Below are 19533 nucleotides of genomic sequence, written 5' to 3'. Positions count from 1 at the left end.
CTGGCAAATAGCAGCAGCAAATGAAATAACTTATATCTAAACATGACATAGCTCAAGCAGAAAAAAATATTACACTAAAGACAATAATGCAGACAAGGGAAATGCATATTCACATCTTAATGTCTATGTAATTAAAGTGGTGCACCACAAGAAGTTATTCTACCAAAAAAATTACCAAGTAGTTGAAAAGAAAATTCCGTATGCAATTCCTGTGAAGGGAAATGTCTTTTTATGCTCCTTCGTTTTTTTGAATAGATCATAAATTTATAATTGACTGGATCTGTAGGCATAAAATAACTATATTAGTACATCTATTAAATTTTATTTTAACCAATGCTGCAGTGCAGCTAGAAACTAGATATTAAACGAAATGAGCAAATATGTACAAAGGAAGGCATGAAACATCATTCATTAGCCATATGGCATTTCATAAGGTAGTAAAAAAATCTCTGAACTAGAAAGACAGCAGTCAATCAGGTGTATAACATAAAATATTTCTCGTCATTTCATTAGACATTTCAGTAAATATAATAAATTAAGAGCTCCACAGTGTTATCACATGTTTTCAAGTTTGAGCGTGTCGTATTTGCGATGCTTTCTACAAAGGAATGTCAATAGCGAGGATAATGGCCTCCCTTTTTTTTCTACCTGTGCCTCTGAAAGGCACACACTAATGGTTTTTTTCCAGGCGTCTTTCGCGCAGCTGGGTGCCCACGGCGCATTACATGAAGGTGGTCACTTAACTTTCTTACCGAAATATTTACGACAGCAGTTTCCGCTACAGTGACAGTCTCATATACAAAATTTCACAGGTCGAGAATTTGCGTTGCAAATGTGTAGAAACAAAATCTTATGAATATAAGAGTGTCTAAAAAATGTTCACCGGCATTGTGATACATTCACGCATTTACACACATTTCATAACTCTTAATGTACGATTCTTGGTTTCCAACAACCTTTTTCACAAGTCAGAGTCCCTAACTACTATTCATTACTCCTTACCTTATTACACATATATATATTCGTCGAAATGTCAATCTTGCGACGACACTTCAATATTTCATCATAATAAATACATAGCATAATCAAATTCCTGATATAGCACCAGCTTATTGATCATAAACATACCACAACAGCATAATATACATAGTCATCGTAATAATAACATCATAACACCTCAGTCAACTCTCAAAATCGTCGTAGCTTCCTCCAATATTTTCAAAACCTAAAAAAATTCTCTGCTCATGTCAAAAGTGTCATCTGCCTCAAACGTACTTTAAAAATCGTGATCCCATACCAAATATATCATTCAAAGCTCTCATAATATCACAATGGGTCCGAAAAAATATGAACAGTTCACAAAGTACAGACAAAATAAAGTTTCATAAGTGTGAAGTTATCCAACTGTGTAATTGTGTAAACATGTGTCACTGATGTAGTAAAAAAAATGTTTATCTCTCAGTTAAATGATCAGATAGCTGTGTAATTTGTGTGTTAGAGAAATATGGTACCGATGTGTGAAGTTGTATCAGGAAATCCCATATTAGCTAGGGCTCCTTGTGCTTGCCAAACACATGGTACACAAAGTAGGCGTGTACCCCCCTGAGGATTAATGTAATTATACCTTCAGGTGTTACAGATTACAGCAATGGAATGAAATGTATCACGGAAAACCTTAGTATCATTGTACTTCAAATATCTTTAAAAATAAATGTTTTAAGTACAAAATTAATCACTCAAATACGTGTACTGTAGCGCTAAATGTGCGTCTTGCTGTAAGATAATCTGTGTGGAAGTGTCGTAGTTATTGTCCTCTGAAAGCTAAGTTCTGCAGAAGCCAATGTACTTACCTCATGATAAACAAAAGTGAAATGCTTTGCGTATAGATGTCTTAGTTATTACGCTTATTGCCGTGATGAAGAAAGTAATGTGCTGTAACATATTGTTGTGCTACGGAAAAGACAGTCTCATTGTAGCTATACCACAAAAGTTACTACTAAAACATGTTTTACTTTCCAGAATAATTCAGAAAAACTGTGCAGATATGAAACAGAAACACTGCAAAAGCAACATTGTAAATTGTCACTCATTAGTAGCGTCGTGATAAAATCGTGTAGCTGTCACATAAACTAACCACTGTGTCATCTGGTATCTCACTGAAAGTACTTTAAATCCAGAATGTATTTTCAAGTAAACCAAAATGTTGCATTAAAATCTCATTAGCAGTACCTGTATATGTTCTAAGTATATGAGCCTTATAGTCATTACGTGATCGTGCAACTAACAAGCAAGAATGTACAAATAACAACACTGTGTCGTCTGTTCACTATAACAATGCTTTCATAATTTCTGTTTAAATAAGTTCTCTTGGTTCTTGACTAGATATTTAACTTCAAACATTGTTGCATGGTAACAGTTTCTAAGTCTGACAATGCATACTAGAAATGTGAAGTCAAAAGTTTTATGGCAAAGACAAAGTTAAAAAGCAGATTATCTTTCAATAAACGGTTTTACATGTGAAATGTGGTGTGAACCTTTACTCTTCCTAGTACGCAGAGTTTCAACTTCAACACAATTATCATGTGGTATACGTCGGATTCTGTAAGGTCCATTGTAAACTAGAAAGAATTTGTGACTCAAGTGTTTCTTCTTATGTGACAATGAATGAGCTTTAATGAGAACTTTCTGACCAATATATAATTTCTTTGCATTTGCTTTACCGTGTAGTTTTCACCTTTTGTCTGCTGCAGATTTTATATTTTTAATAGCCAAATCAATTATGTCTTTGTGTCGAAGTTTACGTGTATTCGGGAAAGGTACAAGCTCTCTGATTCTGTTCGGTGGTTCTTCATTCTTTAGTACAAGAGTAGGTGGTAAAGCAGTGGAATCATGAGGCATTTCATTCAGCACATTTTGAAATAAGTGTAAATGTCTGTCCCAATGCTGATGCTTTCTGTGACAATAAAGTCTGCAAAGCTTATTGATTTCTTTCACAATCCGTTCAGACGGGTTGCAATGTGGTGAGTACAATGAAATAAAAACAGGTTTGATTTTATGATTCCGAAGCATGCGTGACCAAACAGCAGATCTGAATTGCGGTCCGTTATCTGAAATGACTTTAGCAACGTGGCCAACTTCACGTAAGAAATTTTTAACAAAGGCGTTGGATACAGACCGTCCAGTGGCTTTACGTAACGGAGTGAAAGAAACAAATTTTGAAGTAAGTTCAACAGCGACTAGAACGTACGAAAATCCATTCGATGTTCTGACAAGGGGTCCCAAGAGATCAACAGCAGCAAATTCTTTTAATTTAGAAGGAATAATAGGAAACAACGGAGCACGATGTGAGATAGTAGATGGTTTCGCCTTTTGACAAAGTTTACAAATAGACAAGACTCTTCGAATTCTCCTTTCCATATTGTTAAAAAAACAAGTCGTTCGAAGAATATGATAACATTTTCGTGGACCAAAATGTGCGTAGCTGAAATGAGTGTACCAAATGAGCTTATTAACAAAATCGTCTGGAATGCAAAGTACCCATAGCTTGTCATCAACTGTGCAGCGTTTGAAGAGTATGTTGTTTCTAACCAGATAATAATGCCGAATCTGAGTGTGTGTCTTTTCATGCCATTTACTTTAGATGTCTTTCCAAATCGGATCTTCATCTTGTTCGTGAGCAATGTCCTTTAAAGATGTGGTGATGAAGTTTTCAAAGGCGACTTTCTGAATGTAAAGAATACTGAAATTTTTCTCGAGGTTGCCTTCTGTGTTATTTTTCTCAAGCCCAGCCGGTGCGCGTGACAGTGCGTCCGCAACAATGTTGTCCTTGCCGGGAATGTAGACTACTGTGAAGTGGAATTCTTGCAGAAACAATGCCCAACGTTTTAACCTGTCATGATTTAATTTTGAAGACATAAGAAATTGTAATGCACGATGATCACTGTATACTTTTACGTGCTTACCGGAAAGAAAGAAACGGAATTTGTTAAATGCCCAAACGATAGCTAAAGCTTCTAATTCAGTAACGGAATAATTTTTTTTCAGATTTTGTTAGCCCTCGGCTAGCAAAAGCAATGGTTTTCTGACTGGTAGTGTCAGTTTCTATGGTTTTTTGAAATAAATAGGCACCAAGACCGACTTTAGAGGAATCCGTGCTAAGGCAGAAATCTTGTGACAGATCTGGATGAGCTAGTATTGGCGCTTTAAGTAGCGATTCTTTCAAAGAATTGAATTCCAACTGTGCTTGTTCGTCCCAGTTCCAAATAATATTTTTTTCCAGTGAGAGAACAAAGTTTTGGTGTAACAAGAATTTGCATATTCAGAAAACGACGGTAAAAATTTACGAGACCTAGAAAACTGCGGACTTTTTTTTGTGGATGGAACTGGAATGGCTCTGATAGCTTCTAACTTTTCAGGATCCGGCTGAATGCCTTCAGAAGAAATAATATGTCCCAAAAACCTCACCTTTGACCTACCGAATTCAGACTTTTCCAAGTTAACTGTAATTTCAGATTCTGAAAAAATACGTAACAAACTGTTGAGGATGCGATTATGTTGTTTCCATGAAGCTTCTGCTATTAGAATATCGTCCACATATAAGGTGATGTGACGTTTTAAGAACTCAGGTAATATGGAATTTAGCCCGCGAATGAAAGCTGCCAAAGAAATGTTTAAACCAAAAGGAAGTTTCCGAAACTGATAAACGCCGAAACAAAGGAAAGCTGTGTATTTTCTACATTCTGGATGAAGTTCCGTCTGATAAAAGCTGGATCTGAGATCAATAGAAGACAACACTTTTACACCATTAAAATTTTGAAGAAGTTCTTCTAGCGTTTGCGGCCTGTCTGTTTCAGGAATGATGATAGTATTGATTTGTCTCGAATCTAAGACAAGCCTGATCGATTCATTTTTCTTCTCAACAACATGTAATGGATTGTTGTAAGAGCTTACTGCAGGCTCAATAATGCCCTCGTCAAGCATAGATTGTATTTCTGTTCTAACACGGTCCCTATAATGCGCCGGAATTACGTATGGTCTAACACAAAATTTAGTATGCTCACGAACACGAAATTGGTATTGAAATCCCTTGATTGTTCCTGTTTTGTGAGTAAAAACTGTGGAATATGCTTGTAAAATCTCAAAAAGGTCCTCCCTATCAGTGTCATTACAATTCTCAATTGTTTGAATTTTATTCTGAATTAACTCATTAGTATCAAATGCGCCGTCGATATCATCCCTGTCAGTACTTGCAGAGTGATTGTTATTGTCTAGTTCCGTAGAAAATTCCAAACTGTTGTCTAACAGAAGGTAAAGCCGATTAATTTCCTCGTCATAGTTTGAGAGCCAATCTTCAAATTTCAAAGCTATTGACTTACCTTCTTTCTCTAAACTTATTTCAGCATCGTGAAAGTTTAAGATTGCTTTGTATTCATTCAAAAAGTCTACTCCCAATATAATTTCCGTCGACAATAATGGAACAATAAGAAAGCTCATAGAGAAGCTGTGGCTTTGACAAAAGAATACTAAGTTGGTTTGTTGGCGTACATCTACACTTTTTCCAAATATTGCACCTTGTAATTTAATCTTACGTAACGGAAGCGTGGGACAATCGTTCGATTTGTTGCATTTGCTAAAGGCTGTTTCACTAATTACTGAAATGGGACTGCCAGAGTCAAGTACTGCCGTAAATTTTACGTCATTTACAGTAATGTGAATCACAGGATATGCAATGTTGTTATGCTTTACGTCGTGTTCTTGGAGTAAGATGTCCCTAATGTCTTCCATTTTTACGTAATTACTAGCTACGGCAGCTGTGTCGTTAGTGTCATACATACGATTCGTGGCTGCCAGCGGTATGAGTCATTGCGTATTGTCTCTTTGTTGGCGCGCGTCGTTATTGGGGTTTGGAGACCTAACTTCTACAAATTCACCTTGCCGAGAGGGCCCTGCCCTGTTTAAATCCCTCCAGTTCTGATGCAATTCAGGTCTGTCGTTACGATCACATCGTCTGTCGTCATATCGGTAGTTCCTGTAGTTTCTTTCTTGTCGGTTAAGTGGTGGAGAATTTCTCCCAGAATCGTAACTGCGCGCTGGACCGTTGCGTCTAAAGTTATTCTGTCTCCCGTAATAATAATTGTTTTGGTTCCCATATTGTCTGTTTCTCTGATTGTCTCTGTGATAGTCATTACCACGGAGAGGTGATCTTTCCCTGTAATTATTACTACTCTGCCAACGGTTGTCATACGGGTGGTGTCTGTTTTGGTCACGATTTGTGTTGTGAGAATAGCCTTGTCGCGTCCAGTTATTATTTCTGTCAACAAGGAATTGTGACGGATGTGACCAGTAATTGTTGTGCTCCTGTTTTCGCGTTCCGCGATTGTCAGTGTCAATTTCCAGTTCTTGTAAGAGCCCCTGAAAAGCTTCAATGTCGTCTTTGCAACGTCCTGCCAAAATAATATGTCGTAAATGTTCAGGTAATTTGATTAAGCAAATGCGGATGAGTTCTGAGGGGCTGTATGGGTTTGACAGGTACTGATTCTTGTGCAACATGTCTTCAAAATATTTGACAAGACTGGAAAATTCAGATTGTTCGAAACGTTTCATCATTATGATGCTATTTTTTACTCGGTCTTGTGTAGCTTGAGACCAATACGCTGAGAGGAAGGCATGATAAAATTCTCCTTCACTGTGACACTCGTGAATGACCGATCGCATTCTTACAGCTGGTTCATTCTCCAAGTAGCCACACATAAATTCTAACCTGTGCTCCAATGACCAGTTGGGAGAAAAACAATGAGAGAATTGATGAAGCCATGCTTGTGGATGAATGTCGTTGTCAGAATTCTTAAATGTTTTGAATTTACGTGTAGTAATGAACAGCTTGTAGTCAAAATCATCGTGTCGGCGAGTAGCATATCGGTCATTGTTACGTCGTGTCGGCGGTTCCATCTCAAAATTCGGTGCGCCTTGCCAATTTCTTTCATAATTTCCGAAGTGTCCTGTGTTATTATTTTGTGGTTGTTCCGTATTTCTAAGTCCCTCTTCCCGTGTTGGAGCGCGAGTGTCCTCTGAAATATGTAATTTTTGTATTACTTGTGCCAACTGATCTTGTACTTCCCGAATTTCTCTTTTGTGTTGCGTATTAATTTGATTCTGATTTTGTTTGAATTTCTTAATTTGTTCATACTCTTCTGTGTCAGTGATGGCTACAGATCTTGTGTCATTCAGATCATCATCTACCTTTGTAGATAAGTTAGTGAACTGATCTGAAAGTTCGGCTACTTTATCCGTTAGTGAAATTATTTTATCTGTGTGTTTTTCTGAACCAAGTTTCAGAGTGTCCATTTGTGTTGAAATCGTATCTACTGTGTCCTTTAAGTTTTCCTGAGTTTTTGCAAGTTGCGTAACCGAATCGGTAGATGCAACTGAGTCAATTTTAGCTTGCAAGATGTCGTGATTTTCATGAATAGTTTGCAGTTCTTTTATGGCTGCTTCGTGATTCTGTAATGCATTTTCATGGCGCGAAAAAATAGGTTGGAAATGCTCACAAATTTGTGCTTTTACGTCATTACAGACTTTGACATTTCGATTCAATGTTATGTAACTCAGTAGTTGAATCTTCACGTGTTTGTTCAAGTGTGGTGTCTAACTTCCGAAGATTTGGTTCCATTGTGTCTAACTTTTGAAGATTTTGTTCCATTGTTTCTAACTTTTGAAGATTTTGTTCCATTGTGTCTAACTTTTGAAGCTTTTGGTTCAAATGGCTCTGAGCACTATGGGACTTAACAGCTATGGTCATCAGTCCCCTAGAACTTAGAACTACTTAAACCTAACTAACCTAAGGACAGCACACAACACCCAGCCATCACGAGGCAGAGAAAATCCCTGACCCCGCCGGGAATCGAACCCGGGAACCCCGGCGTGGGAAGCGGGAACGCTACCGCACGACCACGGGATGCGGGCTTTTGAAGCTTTAATCCCATTTGTTGCATTAATTGTAATAACAATGCACTGGTGTCTGAAACATGTTCCTCAGTGCTTTTCGGCAGTGAATTTGCACCGGCAACATTCACATTTTGACAAGCGGAAAATGTGTCTTGACTCATTTGAGAAAACTGTGAGAACCCAAAACCTGAGTCTACAGTATTTGCAATATTGCGTTCTGTCATTCCCGATTCCTGAGGCGAGCTGTTGCCGACCGATCGATCGATAATGCTTCCCTGTTCACTACCTGTTTCACTGTCTACACCATTATTTGACGCCCGCTCCATTTCCCTATGCACAGTTACGAACTTACTACTTTGAATATTAGTTAATTCATTACATGGTGGCGTTAACACACTGCTTTCGTCTTCACTGTCATTTCTCAGTTTACTTTGGAGCCTAGTATTACGTTTTTCACACGCCATTATTGTCACAATATTTCACACGACAACACAGAAAAACACAATTTGAAGAGCAACAATAAGAGAACACATTAACATAGCACTGAAAATAATATCTCGTTAATTGCAAGCGCAGCTGCGAAATACTTGGTGCAAATCTACATGCATGCCACAACCGTTTTACTGTACAACAATGAAAGGCTGCAACTACAAAGGAGATTCTCTCTACAATTACGCGCTAGCAATAAACTAAATCTACACTAATTACACAAACTACAAGAAAAAATCAGAAGATTCCAGTGAGGTATCCTCGGCTAAGGGTCGACATATGAAACGTCCCCTTTTGAAAAATTATACATGACTGTGCTTAAACTGACACACAATATTTTTTAGCGCAACGCAATCTGACTTTCAAAAATCCCTACAAAAGAATGGCCCTGACTAACATTAACCTATACCTTTCACAACTCACCAAAAATCTTTGTTACTGCAACTACTGCAATACAGTGAGCGCCACTACTGCCAGCTAAATAAAAGATTCAAACTACAGAAGGCACTAACTACTGATAGGCATAGTTAGCAAATGAAAGATTTTGATAGAGAACAAACAATGTATTTACCTTAATAGTGTTGAAAAATCATAATATACATAGCAGTTCATGACATCCAGTCTTACAAATTTCACAACTCCGCCATCTCTCTCCCCACATCCACCACTGCTGGCGGCTCACCTCCAACTGCGCAACGCTACAATGGCGAGTATTACAACAATGCCAACCAGCCACTGACTGCACACAGCACAGCCAGTGATTTTCATACAGGGCGCTACGTGGCGTTACCAATAACAAAACCTAAACAGCCTACTTACAGTTGCCAAGGAGTAACTGATGAAAATGAAATTACCTTTAACAAATGGGAATTTTATTCATAAAAGCCTTTTTCAAGAACAGATTTAAAATTTATAAGCAGAAAAGCGCCCTCGAAATATCAAGTTACAATTTTATTTAGAGGCAATAAGAACAATATTGACAGTATGAGCCTTCGGGCTGAGAAGCTTGCCGCTCCCTTTCAACACGGCCGTAGTCACGACCGCTCACAACAACCTCTGAAATACTACACTGGTGCAAATCTGCAACACAGCAGATTACTTTAAACTAAAAATTTTGACAACTCACACAAGCACCTTAACTATGCACCCCGTAAGAGGGATGAAAATGGTACAAACACTCACACTAAAAAATTATTTGCCACCGAAAGTGCAACTTGTTTTTAAAAGGACTCTTACGATGGAGGGGTGTCAATTTTCTAAAAATGACTATTTAAATAAAACCCATGAAATTCAGACTTACGTAAAACGTACAAGTTGCTCTACATTACACATATACTGCCTCGCAAGATGATAGACAAGATAAAAACATTTCAGGAATTCGGCCTTTACCTTTAAGCAATAAATTCGTTAACACCGAATGAGACAAACATGACAGAAGCAGCTATTAACGTACGGCAGACCGACAGACAGACACTAACTGCCTAACAAATGCGGACGATAGACAGACGAGTAAGCTGGGGACGAGATACTGACCACGACAACAAGTAGAATTTAACAAGTAAATGAAACAACATATGACGAATCACTTAACTTCTAAAAACTGCGATTTCTGGCGACGACCTGGCGCAGCACTCCCAAAACGCTCTCCCGAACGGTCCGCTGCCAGCCGCTTCAACGGACGCAGGAAGGCGCGCCAATCTCCCGTCTCTCGGCGTCGCATCTCGCCCCGGCCAGACCGACGTCGTGGGTTGACTCCTGTTGCTCTCGTGTCGGCCGCGAAGTCAGTATCCCACGCTATACGGCGCGGCCCACTGGACTCACGTGGCGACCTCACATGCGCCGACGCTCAAGGCGGACAAATCTTGTGTCTCAGTGCGCGACCGACCAACCGGTCGATCGATCCAACCGTCAATGACCGTCGCCCGAGCAACTCGAGCAGACAGGCGGCCTAAGACACAGTAGCACTCCGTACGACAGGCAGACACTGACTGCCCCACACTGACCCGGCTGACCAACTGACCAGACTCCCGAGACTGACAGACTCAGACTGCCTCCTTGGCTCCAACTGACTTCTAGGCGAGTTTTTTTTTCCTTTATTGTAATTTTAATCACCTGATACAGGCGGGCTGGCAGCAGCATGGTACGCTGCTCTTCAGCCTTAAGTGGAACAATAACATGACATATAGGTGACACAGACAAGACAGTAAAAACGGCGGGCAAAAAAAGGAGATACAAAAAAACAATAAACAAGAAGCCGTTCACGCTGGACGCGAAAAAACAGTAACACTTGGGGACACGGCGCACAGAACACGGATGACGGCGACGGCACACGTGAACAGTTCAGGCGTGACGGTGACAGAACACTAAACACAAATCGAGGCACACACACAACACACAGATGGCGATGATCTCCGGCGCGCGAAAGTCCACTGAGCGTGTACAAGTCCGGGGACCTGCCAAGAGTGGAGGAGGAGGAGGAGGAGGAGGAGGAGGAGGAGGAGGGGAATGGGAGAGGGGAGAGAAGAGAGAAGAGATGCCATGGGCAGAGGAGAGAGGGGGAGGGAGGAAGGGGAAGCTGGGGGGAAGAGGGGAGGAGGAAGGGGGGAGAGGAAAGAGAAGGGAAGGGAAGGGAGGGAGGGAGGGTGCCTAAAGGAAAGGACACCGGAAGTGGGGGGGAGGGTCAAAGGTGATAGGAGGGGTAGATGGAGGGGAGGAGGACATCATCAGGGAGGGGGAGCTGGCGGAAGCCACCTTGGGAGAGGGTAAGGAGGGTGGAGAGATAGAGACCGGGTGGGACGTGGGAATACAGGCGCGGCAGCGGGCGGGGGTGGGAGAGGATCGGGTAGACGAGCGGGTGAGGAGGATCAAGTTTACGGGAGGTGTACAGGATCCGTATCCTTTCAAGGAAAAGGAGGAGGTGGGGGAAGGGGAGGAGATCATACAGGATCCGCGTGGGGGAGGAGAGACGGATGCGATAGGCAAGGCGGAGAACATGGCGTTCAAGCATTTGGAGGGATTTATAAAAGGTAGGGGGGGGCGGAGATCCAGGCTGGATGGGTGTAACAAAGGATAGGGCGGATGAGGGATTTATAGGTGTGGAGGATTGTGGAGGGGTCCAGACCCCACATACGGCCGGAAAGGAGCTTGAGGAGACGGAGGCGGGAACGTGCCTTGGCTTGGATTGTCCGGAGATGGGGAGTCCAGGAGAGGCGACGGTCGAGGGTGGGAGTGAGGGCGATAGGACGGCCATAGACGGTAAGATAGAATTCTTGGCGAGCTTACAGTGGCCCTTAAATACACGTGAACAGGCAACCTTTTCCCTTTTCCATCAGAAGGAGACACCAAAGCTGCGATAGCCACAGCGGCGCCACCGCCAGAAACGGAGGGTGACTGCTTTACACTACGCGCTGCGGCGCGCTCTTCAAAACAGCAATTTTTACCACGGCTCAATAGGAGTCCAAGATTTCATAAAGTAATTCATAAATGAGCAAAATGTTGTTCTTAATATTTTCGTTTGTAATCTTTCCAAAATGTAGCTCCATAACATCCGTTATCTTCAAGAGAAATTAGAACACCATAGAATCATTCACATTCTCACATTCTGCTTTTTTACAAGTGCAAGAGATGTTTTTTCTCGCTTAATGTGAAAGAACGATTTTCTTGAGCACTGTATTAGCCACCGGTGATCTGACTTGATGCCTGTTATGTATAAAACTGAGGCGCAAAGCATTTACAGCATTTCGTCCAACGTCATTCTATTCACTCTACAGATCTGTACTTCACCTTTATGGTTACACACAAATAGCCCACCAGTGTGTGGCCAGAGATACCAGCTTCATCGCTCTAAAAGTGCAGTCTGACCACCTTGCGTTACTACTCCATCACTATTCAAATATGCTGCCCCCCCTCCACCGTCCCCCCCCCCCCCCAATCACCAGGTTCGACATATATAGTGTTAGTTCATCTATAGTTTTTGATTGACTGAGTTTCCGAGTTTAAAATACACTGACAGAAAGAAATCGCAACACCAAAATGTAATTAAGGCAGAGTTAATGTAACCGCGAGATAAGACATTGCAAGTGTGAAATCCTGTTACATTAGTAACCAGTGTAAGAGCCAGAATGTCTAATGCAAACATGGAAATGTGCATGCATTGTGTTGTACAGGTGCCGGATGTCATTTTGTTAGATAGAGGTCTACATCTACATCTACATCTACATCCATACTCCGCAAGCCACCTAACGGTGTGTGGCGGAGGGTACCCTGAGTACCTCTATCGGTTCTCCCTTCTATTCCAGTCTCGTATTGTTCGTGGAAAGAAGGATTGTCGGTATGCTTCTGTGTGGGCTCTAATCTCTCTGATTTTATCCTCATGGTCTCTTCGCGAGATATACGTAGGAGGGAGCAATATACTGCTTGACTCTTCGGTTAAGGTATGTTCTCGAAACTTTAACAAAAGCCCGTACCGAGCTACTGAGCGTCTCTCCTGCAGAGTCTTCCACTGGAATTTATCTATCATCTCCGTAAGGCTTTCGCGATTACTAAATGATCCCGTAACGAAGCGCGCTGCTCTCCGTTGGATCTTCTCTATCTCTTCTATCAACCCTATCTGGTACGGATCCCACACAGGTGAGCAATATTCAAGCAGTGGGCGAACAAGTGTACTGTAACCTACTTCCTTTGCTTTCGGATTGCATTTCCTTAGGATTCTTCGAATGAAGCTCAGTCTGGCATCCGCTTTACCGACGAACAACTTTATATGATCATTCCATTTTAAATCACTCCTAATGCGTACTCCCAGATAATTTATGGAATTAACTGCTTCCAGTTGCTGACCTGCTATTTTGTAGCTAAATGATAAGGAATCTATCTTTCTATGTATTCGCAGCGCATTACACTTGTCTACATTGAGATTCAATTGCCATTCCCTGCACCATGCGTCAATTCGCTGCAGATCCTCCTGCATTTCAGTACAATTTTCCATTGTTACAACCTCTCGATACACCGCAGCATCATCTGCAAAAAGCCTCAGTGAACGTCCGATGTCATCCGCCAGGTCATTTATGTATATTGTCAATAGCAACGGTCCTATGACACTCCCCTGCGGCACACCTGAAATCACTCTTACTTCGGAAGACTTCTCTCCATTGAGAATGACATGCTGCGTTCTGTTATCTAGGAACTCTTCAATCAAATCACACAATTGGTCTGATAGTCCATATGCTCTTACTTTGTTTATTAAACGACTATGGGGAACTGTATCGAACGCCTTGCGGAAGTCAAGAAACACGGCATCTACCTGTGAACCCGTGTCTATGGCCCTCTGAGTCTCGTGGACGAATAGCGCAAGCTGGGTTTCACACGACCGTCTTTTTCGAAACCCATGCTGATTCCTACAGAGTAGATTTCTAGTCTCCAGAAAAGTCATTATTCTCGAACATAATACGTGTTCCAAAATTCTACACCTGATCGACGTTAGAGATATAGGTCTATAGTTCTGCACATCCGTTCGACGTCCCTTCTTGGAAACCGGGATGACCTGTGCCCTTTCCCAATCCTTTGGAACGCTACGCTCTTCTAGAGACCTACAGTACACCGCTGCCAGAAGGGGGGCAAGTTCCTTCGCGTACTCTGTGTAAAATCGAACTGGTATCCCATCAGGTCCAGCGGCCTTTCCTCTTTTGAGCGATTTTAATTGTTTCTCTATCCCTCTGTCGTCTGCCGGCCGGAGTGGCCGAGCGGTTAAAGGCGCTACAGTCTGGAACCGCATGACCGTTACGGTCGCAGGTTCGACTCCTGCCTCGGGCATGGATGTGTGTGATGTCCTTAGGTTAGTTAGGTTTAAGTAGTTCTAAGTTCTAGGGGACTTATGACCACAGCAGTTGAGTCCCATAGTGCTCAGAGCCATTTGAACCATTTGAAACTCTGTCGTCTATTTCGATATCTACCATTTTGTCATCTGTACGACAATCTAGAGAAGGAACTACAGTGCAGTCTTCCTCTGTGAAACAGCTTTGGAAAAAGGAATTTAGTATTTCGGCCTTTAGTCTGTCATCCTCTGTTTCAGTACCCTGTTGGTCCAGAGTGTCTGGACATTTTGTTTTGATCCACCTACCGCTTTGACATAAGACCAAAATTTCTTAGGATTTTCTGCCAAGTCAGTACAAAGAACTTTACTTTCGAATTCATTGAACGCCTGTCGCATAGCCCTCCTCACACTAAATTTCCCTTCGCGAAATTTGTGTTTGTCTCCAAGGCTTTGGCTATGTTTATGTTTGCTATGAAGTTCCCTTTGCTTCCGCAGCAGTTTTTTAACTCGGTTGTTGTACCACAGTGGCTCTTTTCCATCTCTTACGATCTTGCTTGGCACATACTCATCTAACGCATATTGTACGATGGTTTTGAACTTTGTCCACTGATCCTTAACACTATCTGTACTTGAGACAAAACTTTTGTGTTGAGCCGTCAGGAACTCTGTAATCTGCTTTTTGTTACTTTTGCTAAGCAGAAAAATCTTCCTACCTTTTTTAATATTTCTATTTACGGCTGAAATCATCGATGCCGTAACCGCTTTATGATCGTTGATTCCCTGTTCTGCGTTAACTGTTTCGAATAGTTCGGGTCTGTTTGTCACCAGAAGGTCTAATATGTTATCGCCACGAGTCGGTTCTCTGTTTAACTGCTCAAGGTAGTTTTCAGATAAAGCACTTTAAAAAATTTCACTGGATTCTTTGTCTCTGCCACGCGTTATGAACGTTTGAGTCTCCCAGTCTATATCCGGCAAATTAAAATCTCCACCCAGAACTATAACATGGTGGGGAAATCTACTCGAAATATTTTCCAAATTATCCTTCAGGTGCTCAGCCAGAACAGCTGCTGAACCAGGGGGCCTATAGAGAGACATCTAATTACCATGTCTGAGCCTGCCTTAACCGTGACCTTCACCCAAATTATTTCAAATTTCGGATCTCCGTCAATTTCCTTCGATACTATTGCACTTCTTATCGCTACAAACACGCCTCCCCCTTCATTGTCCAGCCTGTCTCTGCGGTATACATTCCAATCTGAGTTTTGGATTTCATTACTGTTTACGTCTGGTTTCAGCCAACTTTCTGTCCCTAGTACTATATGGGCGTTTATGACCGTTTCTTAATGAGAGCAGTTCTGGGGCCTTTCTATAGACGCTCCTGCAGTTTACTATTAGCACGTTAATATTGTTATTCCCTGTTGCATTTTGCCTACTCCTACCTTGCCGCGTCTCAGGAGGCGTCTTGTCGGGCCCAGGGAGGGAATTCTCTAACCTAAAAAACCCCCATATGCACTGCACACGTACTCCGCTACCCTTGTAGCCGCTTCCGGCGTGTAGTGCACGCCTGACTTATTCAGGGGGACCCTACATTTCTCCACCCGGTAGCGGAGGTAGAGAAATTTGCACCCCAGATCTCCGCAGAATCGTCTGAGCCTCTGGTTTAAGCCTTCCATTCGGCTCCAAACCAGAGGACCGCGATCGGTTCTGGGAACGATACTACAAATAGTTAGCTCTGATTCCACCCCACGAGCGAGGCTTTCCGCCTTCACCAATTCCGCCAATCGCCTGTACGAATTGAGGATGACCTCTGAACCCAGACGGCAGGAGTCATTGGTGCCGACATGAGCAACAATATGCAGTCGGGTGCACCCAGTGCTCTCTATCGCCGCCGGCAGGGCCTCCTCCACATCTCGGATGAGACCCCCCGGCAAGCAGACAGAGTGAACACTGGCCTTCTTCCCCGACGTTTCCTCTATTTCCCTAAGGGGCTCCATCACCCGCCTAACGTTGGAGCTCCCAATAACTAATAAACCCCTCCCCTTGTGTGCCTGCTCGGACCTTGCTGAAGGGCAGCCACATGTCCACTCACAGGCAGAGCGGGCGATGCCACACGGCCAGCCTCCACATTTACCCTCCGCCTCGTGCGCCGCGAACGACGCTGAACCCGCCACTCCCCTTGGGGAGAGGGTGGCCCAACCGCGCCCGGTACCCGCGAAGATGTCTCGACAGCAGGGACAGTGGGTGAAGCATGTAACACCTGGGGTGTACCATGCGACGCACCAGACTCCCCACTGCCGCTACACTCCGAGGCAGCAGCCTGAAGTCTTTGGACCGCGGCCATCAACACGCTCCGCTGTTCGCGAACAGTGGCCAGCTCCTCCTGCGTCCGTACACAGCAGTCACACATCCTATCCATCCTAAGAAATCAATTTACTGTAGAGAGTTAATCAACTTTTAACTAGACTGCTAATTCACTAAACCCGGCTGATTGTTGAATAAACTGTGATTGCTAGCCACTTCTTGTAGATAACAATAGAAAATAGCACTACCTGTCTCTGGACTGTATTGAAAACAAACACTAGCACTACTGGCACTATGGTTGACTAAAGGGACGCTCTCTGACTGTATTCAAAACAAACACGAAATCTATGGAACACTATTACTAGCACTCGACAATTAAAGATCCTAAAAGCAAAAACACACGGAAGAAGAAGTGACAAGTTAGAAAAATACAGTTAATACTTCAATTAAGGCAGCTCGCTGCACAGCAGACGTGAAGCAGGCGGCAGGTCCATGCCTGTTGCACTTGGTCTGTCAGTACAGTGACAGTTAATCCTGTTTGTGGATGATGCTGGAGTTTTCGTCCGATGACGTCCCATATGCGCTCGACTGGAGACGGATCTGGTAATCGAGCAGGCCAAGGCAACATGTCGACACTCTGTAGGGCCTGTTGGGTTACAACCGCGGTATGTTGGCGGGCGTTATCCATTGGAAAGCACCCCCTGGAATGCTGTTCATGAATGGCAGCACAACAGGTCGAATCATGAGGTTTACGTACAAATCTGTAGTCAACGTAGGTGCGATAACCACGAGATTGCCCGCGCTGTCATACTAAACGGCACCCTAGACCATAACTCCAGGTTGCAGGTCCAGCCTGTCTACATGCTAGGCCTTCAGTTGGCTTCCTTCTAACCAACATGCGGCCATCACGGCGCCAAAGCTGAACCAGCTTTCGTCAGAAAACACAACAGACCTCCACCCTGCCCTCCAATGAGCTCTCTCTTAATACCATTGAAGCTGCAAATCGCAGTGATTTGGGGTCCTTGGAATGAAGCTACAGGGCGTCTGGCTCAGAGCTGTCCTTGAAGTAACCGATTTGTGACAGTCCATTGTGTAACTGTGGTGCCAACTGCTGCAGATGCAGTACAATGAGTCAGACCCATACCCCGAATACAATGGTCTTCCCTCATTGTACTGCCATGTGACCGTCAGAAGCCCGGTTTCTTGCGATCGTACATTATTGTGACCACCGCTGCCAGCAGTCACATACAGTGGCTTCATTCCTGCCAAGTCTTTCTCCATTAGTACAGAAGAAACGTCCAGCTTTTTGTAGCCCTATTACACGACCTCGTTCAAACTCAGTGACGTGTTGATGGCGGATTTGTCAGAAATGACATCACCTCAACACTGTCAGTATCAAAGGTAACTAATGATCACGACCGCTACAGTGTGTATTTGAAGCGAACCTGTTTTGCATTCTCATAGTGGTGCTACTAACGCCACTCTTATGCGACTGGCGCGAAATCTGAATAGACATCAAGTTTCATATGTACGCTGAAGCGTCACATAAACTGGTATCGGCACTCGTATTCACATGCAGAGATATATGAACAGGCAGAATACGGCACTACGGTCGGCAATGCCTGTATAAGACAAGAAGTGTCTGGTGCAGTTGTCAGTTCAGTCGATAGCGCGATGTCAACGCGAGCAAACCGTGCAGCGCGCACGCCGGAGGGGGTCGATCGCCGGCCGGCGGGATCTGCCCGCCGCAGGCCCCATCGGCCATCCCACTTACGGTGACTTCGGCACCGGCAGATGGACATCGGAGGGAGACGACACAGGCTATGGACATGGTTTATGAGAGTTCAACGTTTCACTCGGGCGGAGCTGTGCAACCCCCTGGCGCCGCAGCGACGACAGAACAACACGTCCAACTGACACCAACAGCCGCTTCTACCGTTAAACAAGAGCGTTCGTGGAAGACGTCGGTAGCGCGCAAAATTGATACCCTCACGGACGAAGAAAACTCATACCCTCCGCGTGGTAGCGTCCTTCATGACGAACCTGATGTGGACCAGGACAGGACAACACAGCTGGAATTCGGCAAGAACACGGAACTGATGGACCAAAAACCACCGGAACGAGATGATGATGATGTTTGGTTTTGTGGGGCGCTCAACTGCGTGGTTATCAGCGCCCGTACAATTACCCAATCTTTGCTCAGTCCAACTTCGCCACTTTCCTGGATGATGATGAAATGATGAGGACAACACAAACACCCAGTCATCTCGAGGCAGGTGAAAATCCCTGACCCCGCCGGGAATCGAACCCGGGACCACCGGAACGAGACAACAGCTTTGCAGAAACGTATGATTTCGTCCTAGTTCGACACAAACGGCACTATCGGAGAAACTCGAAAGAAGACGCGAAGCCTCAGAACGGACGAGCTGAGACAATTAAGACTACCAACAGGTTCACACCTATTACCCACAGAGATAACAACAGGGACGACTCCACGCAGACACGAAACCTCGATCTAGTAACGTTGGAACAACAAGCCGCTTTTGCATCTGACGCAGAGAAACAAAAACGTGTTCCACCAGTGACGATTTATGATAATGGCCAGTATGTGGAACTGATAAATGCGCTACAACAACAACTCTCCGGAACCCTGAAGGCCATCTTCCAGAAGGAGCAGATTAAATACCATTTCGAGTCCTTTGAGGATCAAAGAGAGGCTCGGAAATTTTTTGAGACCTACGACTTGCCACACTTCAAACATCAACCACTGGAGGAAAAGGAACTTAAGGTGGTGATCAAACGACTGCCTGCGCAGGTCACAGAACCTCAACTCCAGGAAGCATTCAGTGAAAAAGGATTCCCCCACGCCAAGATACATCAGTATAAAAGGAGAGAAGGAGGTCAATTCATTGGTGAGTTTTGCAAAAACAGACATAATGTCTTACGGGATATCCGCAATCAGTGATTTTATAATGTTACTTAAAATCCGT

At 43.4% G+C, this 19533-nt stretch overlaps 1 pseudogene; it reads right to left on the bottom strand.

Moving 5' to 3' along the window:
- LOC126184316 (AP-2 complex subunit mu-like) overlaps positions 1-19533 on the bottom strand; it is an 81006-nt pseudogene that overhangs the window by 3362 nt on the left and 58111 nt on the right.

The sequence above is a fragment of the Schistocerca cancellata genome, chromosome 4 (genome assembly GCF_023864275.1).
Source record: "Schistocerca cancellata isolate TAMUIC-IGC-003103 chromosome 4, iqSchCanc2.1, whole genome shotgun sequence".
NCBI lineage: Eukaryota > Metazoa > Arthropoda > Insecta > Orthoptera > Acrididae > Schistocerca > Schistocerca cancellata.
Note: the sequence above shows the minus strand (reverse complement) of the source record. Positions and strands in the feature narration are given on the sequence as shown.